This window comes from Cetorhinus maximus, chromosome 1 (genome assembly GCF_964194155.1).
Source record: "Cetorhinus maximus chromosome 1, sCetMax3.hap1.1, whole genome shotgun sequence".
Classification (NCBI taxonomy): Eukaryota; Metazoa; Chordata; class Chondrichthyes; order Lamniformes; family Cetorhinidae; genus Cetorhinus; species Cetorhinus maximus.
The window spans coordinates 204836041-204857160 of NC_135879.1; the positions used below are offsets into that span (position 1 = coordinate 204836041).

Genomic DNA, 21120 nt, shown 5'->3' on the forward strand with positions numbered 1-21120 from the left:
TTCCAGGATTTTGACCCAGCGACAGTGAAGGAACGGCGATATATTTCCAAGTTAGGGTGGTGATTGGCTTGGAGGGAACTAGCAGGCGGTGGTGTTCCCATCTATCTGCTGCCCTTGTCCTTCTTGGATGGTAGTTGTCATGGGTTTGGAAGGTGCTGTCAAAAGAGCCTTGGTGAATTTTTAAAAATTCATTCATGGGATGTGGGCTTCGCTGGCTGGGCCAGCACTTATTGCCCATCCCTAGTTGCCCTTGAGGAGCTGGTGGTGAGCTGCCTGCTTGAACCGCTGCAGTCGATGTGGTACAGGTACACCACCCACAGTGCTGGTAGGAAGGGAGTTCCAGGATTTCCTGCAGCGCATCTTGTAGATGGTACACACTGCTGCTACTGTGGTTGAGGTAGAGTGTTTGTGGATGTGGTGCCAATGAAGCAGGCTGCTTTGTCTTGGACGATATCAAGCTTCTTGAAGTGTTGTGAGAGCTGCACTCATCCAGGCAAGTGGGGAGTATTCTATCATACTCCTCACTTGTGCCTTATAGATGGTGGGCTTTGGGGTGTCAGGAGGAGAGTTACTCGTCGCACTATTCCTAGCCTTTGGCCTGCTCTTGTAGCCACAGTATTTATATGGCCAGTCCAGTTCAGTTTTTGGTCAGTGGTAACCCCCGGGATATTGATAGTGGGGGATTCAGTGATGGCAATGCCACTGAACATCATGGGGCGATGGTTGGATTCTCTCTAGTTAGGGATGGTCAGTGCCTGACACTTGTTTTTTTTATTATTATTCATTGGATGTGGGCATCACTGGCTAAGCCAGCATTTATTGTCCATCGTTAATTGCCCTTATTCAGAGGGCATTTAAGGGTCAATCACATTGCTGTGGGTCTGGAGTCACATGTAGGCCAGGCCAGGTAAGGACAGCAGATTTCCTTCCCTAAAGGACATTAGTGAACCAGGTGGGTTTTTACGACAATTGACAATGGTTTCATGGCCATGGTCCATATTTTTTTTATTGGATTCAACTTCACCATCTGCCTTGGTGGGATTTGAACCCAGGTCCATAAGACCATAAGACATAGAAGCAGAAATTAGGCCAATCGGCCCATCGAGTCTGCTCCACCATTCAGTCATGACTGATAAGTTTCTCAACCCCATTCTCCCACCTTCTCCCCGTAACCTTTGATCCCCTTACCAATCAAGAACCTATCTATCTCGGTCTTAAATACACTCAATGACCTGGCCTCCACAGCCTTCTGTGGCAATGAATTCCATAGATTCACCACTCTCTGGCTAAAGAAGTTTCTCCTCATCTCTGTTCTAAAAAGTCTTCCCTTTACTCTGAGGCTGTGCCCTCGGGTCCTAGTCTCTCCTACTAATGGAAACATCTTCCCCACGTCCACTCTATCCAGGCCCTTCAGTATTTCGTGAGTTTCAATCAGATGCCCCCTCATCCTTCTAAACTCCATCGAATATAGACCCAGAGTCCTCAAACGTTCCTCATATGTTAAGCCTTTCATTCCTGGGATCGTTCTCATGAACCTCCGCTGGACCCTCTCCAGTGCCAGCACATCCTTCCTGAGATACCGGGCCCAAAATTGCTCACAATATTCTAAATGTGGTCTGACCAGAGCCTTATAAATCCTCAGCAGCACATCCCTGCTTTTATATTCTAGTCCTCTCGAAATAAATGTCAACATTGCATTTGCCTTCTTAACTACCGACTCAACCTGCAAGTTAACCTTAAGAGAATCCTGGATTCGGATTCCCAAGTCCCTTTGCACTCCAGATTTTTGAATTCTCTCCCCATTTAGAAAATAGTCTATGCCTCTACTCTTCCTACCAAAGTGCATGACCTCACACTTGCCCACGTTGTATTCCATCTGCCACTTCTTTGCCCATTCTCCTAACCTGTCTAAATCCTTCTGCAGCCTCCCCGCCTCCTCAATACTACCTGTCCCTCCACCTATCTTTGTATCATCTGCAAACTTAGCCAGAAAGCCCTCACTTCCTTCATCTAGATTATTAATGTATAAAGTGAAAAAATGTGGTCCCAACACTGACCCTTGCGGAACTCCACTAGTCACCAGCCGCCATCCTGAGAAGGACCCCCTTTATCCCCACTCTCTGCCTCCTGCCAGACAGCCAATCTTCTATCCATGCTAGTACCTTGCCTTTAACACCATGGGCTATTATCTTTCTGAGCAGCCTCCTGTGCGGCACCTTGTCAAAGGCCTTCCGGAAGTCCAAAAAGATAACATCCATTGGCTCTCCTTTGTCTAACCTGCTCATTACCTCCTCAAAGAATTCTAACAGATTTGTCAGGCATGACCTCCCCTTGATGAAACCATGCTGACTTTGCCCTATTTTACAATGCACTTCCAAGTATTCTGAAATCTCATCTTTAATAATGGACTCTAAAATCTTACCAACGACCGAGGTCAGGCTAATCGGCCTGTAATTTCCCGTCTTTTGCCTCCAGTCCTCTGCGGCCCTCCTTGACTCCAGTGATTCCTGAAAGATCACCACTAACACCTCCAATATCTCTTCAGCTATCTGCTTCAGAACTCTGGGGTGTAATCCATCTGGTCCTCAGAGCATTACCCTGGGTCTCTGCAATACTAGTCCAGTGACAATACCTCTAAGCCACCATGCCTAGTGTGTTATTTGCCACTTGTCAGCCCAAGCCTGGATATTGTCCAGGTCTTGTTGCATTTGGGCATAGACTGCTTCAATATCTGAGGAATCGCGAATGGTGCTGAATCGTCAGCGAACATCCCCACTTCTGAACTTATGATGGAAGGGAGGTCATTGATGAAGCAGCTGAAGATGGTTGGACCAATAAAATTACCTGAGGAACTCCTGCAGTGATGTCCTGGAGCTGAAATGACTGACCTCCAACAAGCACAACCATCTTCCTTTGTGCTAGGTATGACTCCAACTAGTGGATAGTTTGACTGCTGATTCCCACTGACTCCAATTTTGCTAGGGCTCCTCGATGCCACACTCAGTCAAGTGCGGCCTTGATGTCAAGGGCAATAACTCTCATCTCACCTCGGGAGTTCAGCTCTTTTCTCCAGGTTTGAACCAAGGCCGTAATGAGGTCAGAAGCTGAGTGGCCCTAGTGGAACCCAAACTGTGCGTCATTGAGCAGGTTATTTCTAAGCAAGTGCCGCTCGATAGCACTGTTGATGACCCCTACCAGTCCTATTGCTGGAATATTGTCAGGGCCCATAGCCTTCACAGTTTACAGTGCTTTCAGCCGTTTCTTGATGTCACATGGAGTGAATCAAATTGGCTGAGGACTGGCATCTGTGATGCTGGGGACCTTGGGAGGTGGCCGAGATGCACCATCCACTCGGCATTTCTGGCTGAAGTTGTAGCAAATGCTTCAGCCTTATTTTTTGCACTGTTGTGCTGGGCTCCTCTATCATTGAGGATGGGGATATTTGTGCAGCCTCATCCTCCAGTGAGCTGTTTAATTGTCCACCAAGATTCACGACTGGATGTGGCAGGACTGGAGAGCTTAGAACTGATTTGTTGGTTGTGGAATCATTTAGCTCTGTCTATCACTTGCTGCTTATGCTGTTTGGCATGCAAGTAGTCCTGTGTTATAGCTTCACCAGGTTGACAACTCATTTTTAGGTTTGCCTGGTGCTGCTCCTGGTATGCCCTCATGCACGCTCCGCTGAATCAGGGTTGATCCCCTGGCTTGACGGGAACGTTAGAGTGGGGGATTTGCCAGGCTATGAGGTTATAGATTGTGTTCGAGTACAATTCTGCTGCTGCTGATGGCCCACAGCGCCTCATGGATGCCCAGTATTGAGTTGCTAGATCTGTTCAAAATTTATCCCATTTAGCACGGTGGTCGTGCCACACAACACAATGGAAGGTATCCTCAATGTGAAGGCGGGATTTCATCTCCACAATGACTGTGCGGTGGTCACTCCAAACAATACTGTCATAGACAGATGCATCTGTTGGTGAGGATGAGGTCAAGTATGTTTCCACCTCTTGTTGGTTCCTTCACCACCTGCTGCAGGCCCAGTCTAGCAGCTATGTCATTTAGGACTCGGTCAGCTTGGTCAGTAGCAGTGCTACCGAGCCAGCTTTGGTGATGGACAGTGAAGTCGCCCACTGAGAGTACATTCTGCGCCCTTGCCACCCTCAGTGCTTCCTCCAAGTGTTGTTCAACATGGAGGGGCACTGATTTATCAGCAGAGGGAGGGCAGTACATGGTAATCAGCAGGAGGTTTCCTTACCCATGTTTGACCTGATGCTATGAGACTTCATGGGGTCGTAGTAAATGTTGAGGGCTACCAGGGCAACTCGCTCCTGACTGTATACCACTGTGCCGCCACCATCACCATCCCTGGGTATGTCCTGTCCCACCAGCAGGACAGACCCAGGATGGTGATGCTGGTGTCTGGGACATTGTAAGATATAATTCTGTGAGGCTGACTGTGTCTGGCTGTTGCTTGACTAGTCCATGAGACAGCTCTCCCAATTTTGGCACTAGCCCCAGATGTCAGTAAGGAGGACTTTGCAGAGTCGACAGGACCAAGGTTGTTGTTTCCGGTACCTAGGTCGATGCCGGGTGTCTGGTTTCATTCCATTTTTGTGACTTTGTAGCAGTCTGGTACAACTCAGTGGCTTGCTGGGCCATTTCAGAGGGCATTTTAAGAGTCAACCACATAGCTGTGGATCTGGAGTCACATATAGGCCAGAACAGATAAGGACGGCAGATTTCCTCCCTCAAGGACATTAGTGAAAATCAGATGGGTTTTTACAACAATCAACAAAACAGTGACTTGTAACTCCATATTGTTATTGAATTCAAATTCCACCATCTGCTGTCATGAGATTCGAACCCAGGTCCCTAGTGCATTACCCTAGGTCTCTGGATTACTAGTCCAGCGTCAATAGCACTACACCATCACCTCCCCATTGCTGTTTTTGGAAATGGACTGGATCTGTTTTGCTATCAATCTCTCCTTGCCTCAGGCTTGTTCAGATTTAAACACATTCAAGAGTATCTCCAAGACCCAAATTATTTCATACTTTGATTGAAATACAATAACGAAATAGCAAAAGATATAAACTCTATTGCATCATCTAAAAAACTGCAGTCAAGCTTTCACATTATGACACAACAAAGTAATCGTAATATACCTGGACGAGATTTATTTTGCACAGATGCAAAGTAAATAGAACAAACCACAACTGTGTATGTTTCTCCAATTTTGTTTTATAATGGTCATCATTTGCAATTTACAGAAAACTAGATCCATAACTGGTAAGGTATAAAGCTTGTCTTTTATTGGTGGTTGAAAATAATAAATATTCAATAAATGTTATTTAATTCCAGAGAGGTGTTGTGTAAGGGCAGAAATCTATGCCTGCTTTCAATTTGGACCGATCTTAACAAACCTTTACAGGATGAGAAAAAAAAAGGCTATTTCAGATAGCAAAATATTTGTAGTTTTTTTTCTCTCCATCTTATACATGAAGTGGTCAGAACAAACAGTCCTCATTCTGCTGCCCATTTCTGAGAACAGACATCTTTGTTTAAGCTTTGACTTGGCTTAAATGAACGAATTAATATTGACAAAACATCAGCTAAGCTAATGATTGTTAGTTAAGGCAATAAACATGTCACATTACAGTCAGCACAGTAAAGAGGTAATTAGCTCTGGAAAAGCACTGCTGATTGGAACTGTTGAGATCCTTTGCTCTTAACCTTTGAGCCCATTATCTGGCACAGGACATTTGCAGCTATGCTAATCTGAATTCACAGTTGACAGCTTGGTTGCTTGGAAGATAGTGTGTATTCATCAGTATTCAGTTAGTATTAGTTTAGACCGTAAGTGTGAATTTTGAACTGCTGTGTATTAAAAATTAATGTGTTTTATTAAAAAAACACACATTCTATCATGAATAATATCAAAAGCAAGTAGTCACATATTGCCACTGCAAGATTAGTTACTTATCTAGTTAAAACCATGAACTTCAAAACTCCTCCCTCTGATGAAAAAGACAGAGAAACAAAATTAGGTTTATATGACAACTACTACACACCAGGATCCAAACAACATAGGCCGCGTTACACTGGTGAACAACCTTTTCAGAATTTACTCAGGCCTTTCGCACACAAGTATAATTTCAACCTCCTTCTCACTGACCCACATTACATGTCCCCTATTGGGGCTTGTAGCTGTGCAAATATTGTGTTTGTTACAGTGGTTTAGTTATACCAGTCTTTAAGTAATGCAATTTCTCTTTTGATTTTGAGGGGCTAAAAGTAATGCATGAATGAATGAGCCAGCCTCACTGATGCAAATATAAATTGTACTTCAATAGGAATTATTAATTATCCATCATGTATCATTAATTAACCCTTTAATGGATTTAAGACTGCAAAATCACCATATGGTAAAGGAAGTGACGGGCAAAAATTTTAAAAAAACAGCAGCTTTCTGTTTTGCATAGAGGATAACAAAAAGGTAGTACAAGGAATGAAATAATAGGCTGAGGTAACATAAACCACAAAGGTGGAACTCAAGCAATTTGTCAATGTCACCTCAATCCTGAAATATAAAACTGACAGTATATACAGTAGTGTGTACAAACGGAGTTCGTAGGATGGCGCGATTAATTCAATTTTCAGCATGTCTCTACTTCGCCAGCTGAGTATTACGATGAGTCCTAGCCCCTAAAAGTGAATCACATGACATCAACCCAAATTTTATTCTGTTGCCGACCTCCATGTCCATAATGTTGTCCAACTCTACTCCTACCTCAGCCAATCTGCTGCTAAAACCATCATCCACTGTTGTTACCTCCAGGCCTGGCTATTCCTATGCCTCCCATCTTTCACCCTCTGTACATTTCAGCTCATTCAAAACTCTGCTACCCATATTCTAACTCCCACCAAGTCCCTTTCACCCATCTGCCCTTGGCTCAGAGTCATTAGTTGGCTCCCCAGTTCAACATTACCTCAAATTGGAAATCCCCATCCCCATGTTCAAATCTCTCTATGGGCTCACCCTTTCCTTTGTGACCTTCTTCAGCCCCACAACCCTCCAGGAAATCTGCATTCTTCCACCTCTAGCTTCTTTGGCCCACCTGATTTCCTTTATCTCACCAGTGGAAGCCTTGCCTTTATGCCTAAACCCTAAACTATAGAGTTTATATCTTAAGCCTTTCAGCCTCTTTACTCTCCTTTAAGATGCTCTTTAAAACCTATCTTTGTTACCCACTTGACCTAATATCTCTTTCTGTGGCTTGGAGTCATATTTCATTTGATTACACTCATGTGAAGTGCCTTGGAGCTCTTATAATGTTAAAGGTACTGAATAAATGCAGGATTTTTTGCATGTTACAGTGAAATAACCCTATTTTGCACATAAGACTGTAGCAAGAAAGTGGGGTTGCAAATATTGCAATTCTTGTGTAGCTCAATATTTCTTCTGTTAGAGCCTTGAAAATACTTATAAGTTCCTATACATTTGTTTCTACCCTCCAATTAGTAGTTTCTGCTTAACATTGCATTTTTTGCTGGAAGGTTTCATAGGAGCATAGGACTAAAGAGCAGGAGTGGGCCATTCAGCCCTTTGAGCATGCTCCATCATTCGATAAGATCATGGCTGACCTGGTTGTGGTCTCAACTCCACCTTCCTGTCTACCCATAACCCTTGACTCCCTTGTCTATCAAAAGTCTATCTAACTCAGCCTTGAATAACATAAATGACCCAACCTCCTCCGCTTTCTGGAAAAGAGAATGCCACAGACTGATGGCCCTCCGAGAATAAAATTCTCATTTCCATCTTAAATGGGAGATCTCTTATTCTTAAACCGTTTCCCCTAGTTCTAGTCTACGCCATGAGAGGAAACATCCTCCCGGTATCCACCCTACAAGTTCCCTCAGCATCTTATACATTTCAATAAGATCACTTCTCATTCTTCTAAATTCCAATGGGTATACGCCCAACCTGTACAATCTTTCTTCATAAGATAAGCCCTTCATTCCAGGAATGAGTCAAGCGAACTTTCTCTGAATTGCTTCGAATGCAATTATATACTTTCTCAAGTAAGGAGACCAAAACTGTACACAGTACTGTGAATGAGGTCTCACCAATGCCCTGTACAGCTGCAGTAAAATTTCCCTAATTTTATATTCTATCCCCTTTACAATAAATATCAACATTCAATTTGCATTTGTTTCATATTATGTGAAATTACTGGACAAAAATAATACATTGTTTTTAACCACAACAGTTATCCTATATATAAAACTGAAACGTACTCTCTGTAGCCAGTTTGAAAGAATAAAACTACAATTCCAAAAAGGCTTAAAATATTTCTTAAGTCAGTAAAAAAAATGTTAAAATAATTACAAATAAACTAAATTCAGTCAATGCTTCTCAGGTTCATGCCAAATTAACAATAAAATGATAAACATGGAGGACAGCAGACTTATATATACAATTTTCCTTGGAATTCTGTCAATGATAAAGTCCCAACTTGTCCTTAGTTTGAATGATACCATGTAGCAGCACCAAAAAAAGACAGCAGTGCACAAATGGGGATGTATTGTGTGAGGAGACTGATTTTATTATCTTACAATATACACACGGAATCAAGCTCCTTGTAATTCACTGTTGAAAACAACATGGTATTATTGAATTTCCTGCGTCATAAATTCAACTCTCTTTCAATCCATTTGCTCCTCTTCGCTTGTTTTTTTTATATTGTATTGGTTTTACTCCACTCTTTTATTTTGTCCGGAATATGCATCATTTTTTCTTTGCCAATTAATACGATGGCTTCCCTACCATTTTTCCTTTATCTCCCCTAAGGTAAACCTTAACTTTGATGTGGTTTCCTGCTGAGCGTCTCTCATATTTTTATTCTCTGCAGAAGGCCAGCAAGTCACCACCTATTTTTACTCAGCTGAATGAACACTGCTTCTCACAACAATTTGCCAAAATGGATCACTCGTGGGGAGCGCAATTGTCATTCGTGTTTACAGTGACAGTTACTTAAAGCAACAAAACAGCTCCAAAATCTAAATAATTACTCTGTAAACCAGCACTAGATATTGTAGAAATATCACAAAAGTGACTTTGAAACTGCCATCCCATCTTGAGTAACAAGGGCATTTGACCATTCTAAATACGTCAGGTTTTGTTGGCTTATGACATCAGAACGCTGCAATAACATTACCAGGTATATTTTGTTGTCCATTTAACAGTCAACCAGCTTTGTTAAATATAAGACTGCAAATGCTAGCACATTTCCAGCTAAAACAATAGTTTTAGTCCAGTTTCCCTCCTCACCCAATAACTGACCAGTTGAAAACATTCTTCACACAGCATTATCTTTTAGGAAGATTTCAAAGATTATCGGCAATTCATTTACTAGAACATGTGATTTGAGTACTCATGTTCCTGATCAGCACCCTCCAGTCAAAGCTATTGACAAGCACACAGACTGAAACTTATAAAAGAAACACAAGGTGATTAAACAACTTTTTTTTAAACTATTCAATATTTAATCGCTTACCAATAGCAAAATTCTGTTAGGGCCCAGCAAAACATCTTCCTTTCACAATGCCTTCAAAATCCTCATTTGTAACATCAATCTAATAATTTCATTACAATATATTTATTTACATGAATTTTGGTTTTTTAAACATTAAAGTTAGAGAAGATGCATTTCAATATTATGTCTCTAGAATAACTAGCTAAAATACCATACTTGTTTCGGGGCTAATATGATGGAAAATCATTATTGGAAGAGCTTAGCCAGAGAATAGAAAATATGCAAGCATCAAGTTGAACAACAAACAAATAGCACGCAGCAACTTTCTGACTATTGGTATCTCAGTTACAAAGAATATCATCATTAAGTACTGACCAGCAGGGTCTGTGGCTCTCATTCAATTACTGTATTAAAAGATTGTGCATACTTTACAGGACTCACATTCTATGAGCAAAATAAATTGTTTCTCCTAATTTGTCACAGCTGCTAGAAAGGCTTGTATTAGATTTTTAATAACTCCCTGTTCCAATAAACCAATCACAATCTTTCTTAAGGATTTTCACCACAGGATGATCCATAGCCTCACTGAGAAACAGGAAGAACAATGGCAGCAGACAAATCTCGAATGCATGCAAGGATAACTATCCCAGATGACTAAAAATATGCACTGAGGCACACTGATGTCCCACACATTCGATAGTCATAGTGGTTCAAAATTTAATTTTGCGAAACAGATAATCAGATTTCATGGGGCCCCAGTCTCCTTAACAGGACACAAAAGAACCCTGAACACCCTATTTATCCTCCATAATAACATGCCCTGAGGCTTAGCTATCGTAATTCTCTGTCAGTTACCCATCACTGAGAGAAAAGGGGAACAAAGAGCCCAAAGCAGTTTAGTATACCCACATGCAAAAAATCTTTCAATGTGCCAACAAGGGTTTAGGAAGCTAACAAAAGGAATACTATACCAGTTGAGCATTATTTGCATAATTACAGTTACAGAAAATCGTAAACCTTTGTTGTAATTATTCTTTGAAAAATGGCTTTAAACTACACTACACAGCCTTCAAACATATTATCCTATTAATAATCATTTAGTACCAAACTTCAAAACAATTGAGTTTTATTTATAAAGAATTTGGGTTACAACTCGTAAGTGCAATTTTTCATGGGATCAAGTTAATAGGGATCAAGGCTGAATGTACATCTTTTAGAAACTTCTGAGTTGGCAAAGAGAATTAGAAATGTCTTTTTAATAGCTACACTCAGACAGGACTTCACTTTGAATCTGCATTCTCCAAGTCTGCCCTCACAGTTCAAACTAAAATACAGCACTTAAGTCGAAGTTACACAATTTGAACATGGAAGACTGAGTACAGTTCACCATGGCACCAATACAAGGAATAAGATATAAGGACTGAACACAGCATAGTACTGAATTTTATACTTCAAACAATCCTTTGCTACCATTTCATTTTCTTGCATGTCTTTGATTTGAATATATATAGCGCAGCTGAAATAACTTTTTTTATTCATTCATGAGACAAGACATAGGAGCAGAAATTAGGTCAATCGGCCCATCGAGTCTGCTCTGCCATTCAATCATGGCTGATAAGTTTCTCAACCCCATTCTCCCGCCTTCTCCCCATAACCTTTGATCCCCTTACCAATCAAGAACCTATCTATCTCGGTCTTAAATACACTCAATGACCTGGCCTCCACAGCCTTCTGTGGCAATGAATTCCATAGATTCACCACTCTCTGGCTAAAGAAGTTTCTCCTCGTCTCTGTTCTAAAAAGTCTTTCCTTTACTCTGAGGCTGTGTCCTCGGGTCCTAGTCTCTCCTACTAATGGAAACATCTTCCCCACGTCCACTCTATCCAGGCCTTTCAGTATTCTGTAAGTTTCAATCAGATCCCCCTTCATCCTTCTAAACTCCATCGAGTATAGACCCAGAGTCCTCAAACGTTCCTCATAGTTAAGCCTTTCATTCCTGGGATCATTCTCATGAACCTCCTCTGGGCCCTCTCGAGGGCCAGAACATCCTTCCTGAGATACCGGGCCCAAAATTGCTCACAATATTCTAAATGTGGTCTGACCAGAGCCTTATAAAGCCTCAGTAGCAGATCTCTGCTTTTATATTCTAATCCTCTCAAAATAAATGCCAACATTGCATTTGCCTTCCTAACTACCGACTCAACCTGCAAGTTAACCTTAAGAGAATCCTGGACTAGGACTCCCAAGTCCCTTTGCATTCCAGATTTCTGAATTCTCTCCCCATTTAGAAAATAGTCCATGCCTCTATTCTTCCTATCAAAGTGCATGACCTCACACTTGCCCACGTTGTATCCCATCTGCCACTTCTTTGCCCATTCTCCTAACCTGTCCAAATCCTTCTGCAGCCTCCCCGCCTCCTCAATACTACCTGTCCCTCCACCTATCTTTGTATCATCTGCAAACTTAGCCAGGATGCCCTCAGTTCCTTCATCAAGATCATTGATGTATAAAGTGAAAAGTTGTGGTCCCACCACTGACCCCTGCGGAACTCCACTAGTCACCACCTGCCATCCTGAGAAGGACCCCCTTATCCCCACTCTCTGCCTCCTGCCAGACAGCCAATCTTCTATCCATGCTAATACCTTGCATCTAACACCATGGGCTCTTATCTTACTGAGCAGCCTCCTGTGCGGCACCTCGTCAAAGGCCTTCTGGAAGTCCAAGTAGATAACATCCATTGGCTCTCCTTTGTCTAACCTACTCGTTACCTCCTCAAAGAATTCCAACAGATTTGTCAGGCATGACCTCCCCTTGATGAAACCATGCTGACTTTGCCCTATTTTACCATGCATTTCCAAGTATTCTGAAATCTCATCCTTAATAATGGACTCTAAATTCTTACCAACGACTGAGGTCAGGCTAATCGGCCTGTAATTTCCCGTCTTTTGCCTCACTCCCTTCTTAAACAGGGGGATTACATTAGCGACTTTCCAGTCCTCTGGGACCCTTCCTGACTCCAGTGATTCCTGAAAGATCACCACTAACGCCTCCACTATCTCTTCAGCTATCTCCTTCAGAACTCTGGGGTGTAATCCATCTGGTCCAGGTGATTTATCCACCTTCAGACCTTTCAGTTTTCCTAGCACCTTCTCCTTGGTAATGGCCACCATACTCACCTCTGCCCCTCGACTCTCTTGATCTTTGGGGATGTCACTCATGTCTTCCACCGTGAAGACTGACGCAAAGTACCTATTCAGTTCCTCCGCCATTTCTTTGTTCCCCACTACTACTTCTCCAGCATCATTTTCCAGCGGCTCAATGTCCACTTTTGCCTCTCTCTTAACTTTTATATATCTAAAAAAACTCTTGCAATCTTCTTTTATATTACTGGCTAGTTTGCCCTCATATTTAATCTTCTCCCTCCTTATTTCTTTTTTAGTTGTCCTCTATTGGTCTTTGTAGGCTTCCCAATCCTCTGGTTTCTCACTGCTCTTCGCTGTATTGTATGCTTTCTCTTTAGCTTTTATGCTGTCCCTGACTTCCCCTGTCAGCCATGGTTGCCTCGTCCTCCCTTTAGTATGCTTCTTCTTCCTAGGGATGAATTTTTACTGTGTCTCCCAAATTACTCCCAGAAACTCCTGCCATTGCTTTCCTGTCTTTCCTGCTAGGCTCATCTCCCAGTCAATTCTGGCCAGCTCCTCCCTCATGCCTCTGTAGTTGCCTTTATTCAACTGTAATACCGTTACCCGCAGGATTCCTAGCCTTTGACCCACTCTCCCACTCTTGTAGCCATTTATTTATATGGCTAGTTCAGTTTAATTTCTGGCCAATGGTAACCCCCCCAGCAAGTAGATAGTGGAGGCTTCAGTGATGATAATGCCACTGAACGTCAAGGGCGATGGATGGTTAGATTCTCTCTTGTTGGAGATGGTCAATGCCAGGCGCTTGTGTGCCGCGAATGTTACTTGCCACTTGTCAGCCCAAACCTGGATATTGTCCAGGTCTTATTGCATTTGGACATGGACTGCTTCAGCATCTGAGGAGTCGCGAATGGTGCTGAACATTGTACAATCATCAGCGAACATCCCCACTTCTGACCATTGATGAAGCAGCTGAAGATGGCTGGGTCGATAAAACTCCATGAGGAACTCCTGCAGTGATGTCCTAGAGCTGAGATGACTGACCTTCAACAACCACAACCATCTTCTTTTGTGCTAGTTATGACTCCTACCAGTGGAGAGTTTTCCCCCTGATTCCCATTGACTCCAGTTTTGCTGGGGCTCCTTGATGCCACAAATGCAGCCTTGATGTCAAGGGCAGTCACTCTCACCTCACTTTGAGAGATCAGCTCTTTTGTCCATATTTGAACCAAGGCTGTAATGAGGTCAGGAGTTGAGTAGCCCTGGCGGAACCCAATCTGGGCGTCACTGAGCAGGCTATTGCTAAGCAAGTGCTGCTTGATAGCATTGTTGATGACCCATCCATCACTTTACTGATGATCAAGAGTAGACTGATGGGGTGGTAATTTGTCCTGCTTTTTGTGCACAGGGCATACCTGGACAATCTTCCACATAGCCGGGTAGATGCCAGTGTTGTAGTCTCAATGAATCAAAAGTAGATCAATGCTACATTTTCCAAAAAAAATACTGGTTTTATTCCAATAGAATTTTCAGTTAGGTAATCTAAAATACAACAGGACAGTCAAATCAAAAAAAAAAATGATGACAATGTACCCGGGATATGGAGTAACTTTGTAATATGGCTTACTGTACTTATGATAGAAAACATCAACTAAGTTGAGAAAGAGTTTGTACCACATTTTCTTTCCAACATTTTCTTTCAATTTCTAATTGCAGAATATCATTTAAATATTTCTAAAGATTCAGAACAACTGGCAGCATTGTAAGTACATATTTAATTGTGGAGTGCACAAAGATATCAAAACCTATAACAGTAAAGTTTAGGATATGAGGAAACAGCTAACACACTGACACATAAACTGTTATCCTTTAATACTTCTCTTTAAATTCTGTCTTTAACTAAGAGGGGAAATTCGACAGAGATTTTATGGTCTTTCTGTAGAAAAATGTAGAATAGAGGGGTTGTTTGTTAAGTATTAAAAAGACAAACAAATGAACTTGCTTTCATACAGTGCTTCATCACAACTCAGGACACCCACTTTTAATTTTCAAATCATATTTCACATTCGAAGGATTTTTTTTGAAGACATTGTTGTCATGTAGACAAATATGGTAGTCAGTTTGTATACAGGAATCCCCCACAAACGGTAAACAAAATGAATGATCAATCATTACTCAGAGGTGAGAATGATGCTACCTGACAGATATTTTGGAAAAAATATCACATTCTGGCTGTTCTTAATAAGAGAGATGGGTTGACATGGGGCAAAAACTTTTCAGTTAATCATTATACTTGGCTTCTACATGCACATCATCAAGGCACTGTTCAACAAAGTTTGTTTACATGGTGGGAAGCCTCTTTTAAGACCTTTCTACGTGATAGGGATGCAGTGATATTTACGATTTGATTTGCTATGTCTGCATATTAGAGGTTTATATATTGCTTGATACATAAGATTTTTCAATTCATACTGTTGACTGCTTTCTTCTCCCCAACATATCCCCAGACACCTGGACAGATATCCTTCAACAGATCTGCTTCCAAGATTCTGCCAATTCCATTCTGAGCCCACAAAGTTATTGCACAACTGCAGCTGAGAAGCATCTCTTCATCAGATTTCTTTCTGTCTGTTTAACATCTCCACAAAATGTGACACCTGAGATCAGGAATTTAGTAAAGGATCAGCCTTCTGTGCTTCATATTGAAGCCAAGTCAAGGGATAGGACAGTGTAAGGATTCACAACACAAATCAAGAAAACACGGTGAGAATGGCACGCATGAACTCGCTTTTCAACGATATTTATCAAGAATTTCAGTGACACTGCGGTTTTTATTTTTATCAAATTAATTCCAGTTTTAAAAGGAAAGGAGGTTACCATCTTGTGATCTCATGTGCTTATAAAATTCTGGGAGCGGCCTGCCGCACCACTAGCCAAGCTGTTCCAGTACAGCTACAACACGGGCATCTACCCGGCTATGTGGAAAATTGCCCAGGTATGTCAAAAAGCAGGACAAATCCAACCCAGCCAAGTACTGCCCCATCAGTCTACTCTCGATCATCAGTAAAGTGATAGAAGGGGTCATCAACAGTGCAATCAAGCGGCACTTGCTTAGCAATAACCTGCTCAGTGACGCCCAGTTTGGGTTCCGACCTCAGCTCCACTCAGCTCCTGACCTCATTACAGCCTTGGTTCAAACTTGGACAAAAGAGCTGAACTCCCAAGGTGAGGCGAGAGTGACTGCTCTTGACATCAAGGCAGCATTTGACCAAGAATAGCATCAAGGAGCCCTAGAAAAACTGGCGTCAGTGGGAATCAGGGGGGGAAACTCTCCACTGGTTGGAGTCATACCTAGCACAAGGGAAGATGGTTGTGGTTGTTGGAGGTCAGTCATCTCAGCTCCAGGACATCAATGCAGGAGTTCCTCAGGGTAGTTTTATCGGCCCAACCATTTTCAGCTGCTTCATCAATGACCTTCCTTCCATCATAAAGTCAGAAGTGGGGATGTTCGCTGATGATTGCACAATGTTCAGCACCATTCGCGATTCCTCAGATGCTGAAGCAGTCCATGTCCAAATGCAACAAGACCTGGACAATATCCAGGCTTGGGCTGACAAGTGGCAAGTAACATTCGCGCCACACAAGTGTCAGGCAATGACCATCTCCAAAATGAGAGAATCTAACCATCATCCCTTGATGTTCAATGGCATTACCATCACTGAATCCCCCACTATCAACATCCTGGGGGTTACCATTGACTAGAAGCTGAACTGGACCAGCCACATAAATACTGTGGCTATAAGAGCAGGTCAAGACAAGAAATCCCATGACATGTAACTCACCTCCTGACTCCCCAAAGCCTGTCCACCATCCACAAGGCACAAATCAGGAGAGTGATGGAATACTCCCCACTTGCCTGGATGAGTGCAGCTCCCACAACACTCGAGAAGCTGGACACCGTCCAGGACAAAGCAGCCCACTTGATTGGCATCACATCCAAAAACATTCACTCCCTCCACCATCGACACACAGTGGCAGCAGTGTGTACCATCTACAAGATGCACTGCAGGAATTCACCAAGGTTCCTTAGACAGCACCTTCCAAGCCCACGGCCACCACCATCTAGAAAGACAAGGGCAGTAGATAGATGGGAACACCACCTCCAAGTCACTCACTATCCTGAGTTAGAAATATATCACCGTTTCTTCAGTGTTGCTGGGTCAAAATTCCTGGAATTCCCTTCCTAACAGCACTGTGGGTGTACCTACACCACATGGACTACAGCGGTTCAAGAAGGCAGCTCGCCACCACCTTCCCATGGGCAACTAGGGATGGGCATTAAATGCTTGCCCAGCCAGCAAAGCCCACATCCTGTGAATGTATATAAAAAAAAAAAGCCCCTCTTGAGTTAAGTGGCTTCTCCCATTTTGTTGCAGGCAGACACAGATGGGTAGATGATGGGATCAACTAATACATCCAATTCTCTACAGGATGAGTAACAAGATTTAGTATCAGGCTTATGAGATTAGGGGGTTACTTTAAGAAAGTATGAACAGTAAGAAAAGCAAAAACAATATGAAACAAAACATGACACATTTTATTGCAATAATCATGAAGCAGTGATTTACTCCGAGGTCGTTTTCAATTTAAACTGCCTTTATGTTTAAATGTGCAGGCTAATCAAAAAAAAAGTACTTTTCCATACAGAAGTATAATCGCAACCAAGCACATTTTTACATTCAATTTGTGCGACAGTTGCAAGATCTGGAGTTGAGCCATTCTGTCTGGTATATCAGATATTAAACACTTACAGTATTAAATATTTTAGGGAGGGTGAAAAAAAATTAACAGCTGCCTGAAATTTAACTAAACAGCTTTTTAACATAGGGCAGCTTTTTAAGTGGATCAATTTTAGATGGCTGTTATTTTTCAACAAAAAGGTGTGTGACCCACATTGTAGATGTCATTTGGCGCATCAGTAATGAGAAGCTCAATGGGTGGCATCATTTTATAATTAAATAGCTCATGAACCATTTGTAAGGTCAACAAAGATTAATGTCGCGAGTCAACCAGGGTCAGCATGTGCATTTCTACAGAATTTTGTCAGTGCCAATTGGAGTGCAAAAGAAAGCTTTGAATTTTGATGCAGTGAACTATAATGAGCATAATAGGAAGCTCAAATGTGGCTAGTAATTATAAAAGGCAATGTCAACGGGACACTATTCTTTTGATTATTTCATTTAACCATTGAATTTTATTGGCTGTATTCTTTTCCTGTATTGTGACTGAAATTTTATGAAGTTGATTTAAATTAATTCTAATGCAGACCAACTCAAAGTAGCCATTTCTAATAGGACAAAGGGAATTAGAAATTTATTGATACTACCTACACAGCCAATAAGCATATACTATTCTCTTATGTATCTTGTATGACAAGCATTTCAAAATTGCGTGCACATTTGTAAAGGGACTGCAAATTAAACTGTTCACAAGCAGCTGGAGTTTTGGAATAACCAGTTTTATTCTAGAAGATACTGCTGTAGGTGCTATGCTCAAATGGAGGGTGGGATTTAAAACTGGAGATAAGAGGCTGCTTCAATTATACTGATTAGACCAATGTTGTTTGAAACTTTCCGAGGCTTAGGGACCTGTCCTGCTGGAGGTCCTGTCAGTGTTCAATCATTTAAAACCACTCAGCTTTTCGGCACATGGCATGGTTTAAGTTTCCTGCTCTTTACCCAGCTAGGATCATGCAATGTATTACGATACTTGCCTGCACATTTAGTTGGAGCTGAGGGGGTAAAATGCAACTCTCCGTTAACAGATCTACCCCTCAAGGTTCCATGAATGAGTGAGGCCAACTGAGCAACCAGCAATAATGCACTGGCGTTCTTCAGGCATAACTGACATAGGATTCAGATACCTGAGTTGACCATGGAGATGGTCCAATCCACCACTGAACAGTGGATCATTTTGGAGCCAACTCAATTCTAAAGTAATCTTATCTATTCTTCCCTCCACTGCTACCCTGCAAGGATGATAGTTGCTGCGTGATTAGACAATTGTTTTTTGGATAAATAGATGCTCTTATTCCAGCAAGATACCAAGGCTTAAAAATTGTATTGCGCGGTACATAGTTTAAATGAACAAAATGGGTGCCTAAACATCCAGCAACTGCATGTTCATTTTGCACTACAATTGCACCATGTCACACATTGGATTGAACTCTTCTGTTGGAATCAATGTTGCACACCGAATGTATTAAATCATCTCCTTATGGTTAAATAAGGAGCACCAGCTTCTTGTAGAACCCTTTTGTGAAACTGGGCTGCCCCAGTGCTTAATACACATGATAAACTCATTCAGCAAAACAATGCATGAACAGACAGCAAGGTTCTTGCAACAGAGTGATTTAAAAGGGTCTTTCACTGAATATAGCTTTTGTTGTCTTTTAAATTAATGTGATGCAGGCATTGATGGCAAGGCCAGCATTCATTGCCCATTAGATGATGGTGGTGGGCCTTCCTTTTTAACTGCTGTAGTTGGTTTGCATTCTTTCACAATTCTGATGGGTAGGAAGTTACAGGATTCTGAGCAAATGACAATGAAGGATTTGTGTTATATGCCCGAGTCATTATGGTATGTAGTTTGGAAGGACCTTGGAGATGATGGTGTTCCCTTGTTCTTCTAGGTGGTAGACATTGTGGATTTGGCAGGTGCTGCCAAATCAGCCTTAGCAAGTTTCTGCAGTGCATCCTGTAAATAGCACATACAGCACCCACTGTACACTGATGGAGCAAAGTCGATATTTATGCTTATGAATAGGTTAGCCCGATCAAATGGGCTGCTTTGTCTGGGATTGTGTTAAACTGCTCGAGTATCGTTGGAACTGCACCCATCTAGGCAAGTGTAGACTTGTCCATCACACTCCTGGGGCAGAATTTTGCCATCAGCGAGCAGGGAGCGGGGCCCACTCACCGACGCATAAAATGATGCGGGATGATGTTGGGGGGAACCCCCAACGTCACCCCGCCCCATTTAAACTTTCAGGAAGGCGGGGGCGCAGCAAAATCAGCTGTGTGCCTGCCGACCTGTAAATTGAGGCCATTGACAGGATCATTAAAACAATTAAAGGACCTCCCCGTCCAACCTTAAGGTTGGCGGGCAGGCCAGGATCTCCGGTGGCTAATAGATAAAACATGAAACCTCATCCAGCGGTGGGATGAGGTTTCATGCAGGGTTTTAAACATTTTAATAAAGTTAGTATGTATATTATGAACATGTCCCATTTCATGTAACATTGTCACGTGAGGGGGACATGTTAGGGAATTTTTTTTTCTATTTTTAACATTTTGCAGAGTGTAAGCGGTCTCCCTGAGGCATTAGCCTCAGGGAGACATGCGTTTTTTTGTGCGCATGCGCGAATGAGCGCACTCTCGCTTTTGGGGAATCCCGTCCCCGCCCACACGGGAAGCGCTATGCTGGGCCTTAATTTGCCCGCCCACGTAAAATGGAGGCGGGGCCCGGCTCCCCGCCCGCCGGAGATTGGGTCGGGCCTGCTCACCCGACAGGCGGAAAATTCTGCCCCTGATCTATGCCTTATAGGTTGTAGGGTTTGGGGAATCTATACGTGAGCCACTCACTGCAGAATACACAGTCTCTGACCTGCTTTAGTAGTCACAACATTTATGTGACTGATCCAGTTCAATTTCTGGTCAATGGCAATGCTCAGGAAGGTGGGGAATTTGGCGATGCTAATGCCACTGAATAGCCAGAGAGGTAATGCTGTCTGTGTTGGAGATGGTCATTGCCTACCTTTTGTGTTCATGGCAACAAGTGTCAGTGCTAGGGAACAGAATGGTCAGCCACTTTCATCACAATTAGGTTTGAGAGGGAGAAGAGCCATAAACCAAGGTTTTAAATTTTAAAGTAAGGCAAACTTTGAAGGAATGCAAAATACACCCAATTCCAAATCAGCCGTAACACAGTGAAAACAGAGTCAAGGTTCCTCTAACCTGAATCAAATCGTTTTGCAAAATCAGCCATTTAATGTAGCCCAGTGAGCAGACATGATTATTTCATCCCATCAATCTAAGCAGGATCCAAAACTAGAGATGCAATATTAGACAACACCTTCCAAACCCTTGGCCTCTACCAACCAGAAGGACAAGGCAGCAGATGCATGGGAACACCACCAGTTGCAAGTTCCCCTCCAAGCCACACACCATCCTCACATGGAACTATATTGCCATTCCTCCCTCCACTGTCGTTGAGTCAAAATCCTGGAACTCCTTCCCTAACAGCACTGTGGGTGTACCTACACCACATGGACTGCAGCAGTTCAAGAAGGTTGCTCACCACCAACTTCTCAAGGGCAATTAGGGATGGGCAATAAATGCTGGCCTAGCCAGTGACGCCCACATCCTATGGAGGAATATTAAATG

The 21120-nt window shown here is 42.5% G+C and overlaps 1 protein-coding gene across 2 annotated transcripts in view; it reads right to left on the bottom strand.

Annotated features, from left to right (window-relative positions):
• wdr7 (WD repeat domain 7) overlaps positions 1-21120 on the bottom strand; it is a 748403-nt gene that overhangs the window by 272106 nt on the left and 455177 nt on the right. The window lies entirely within an intron of this gene.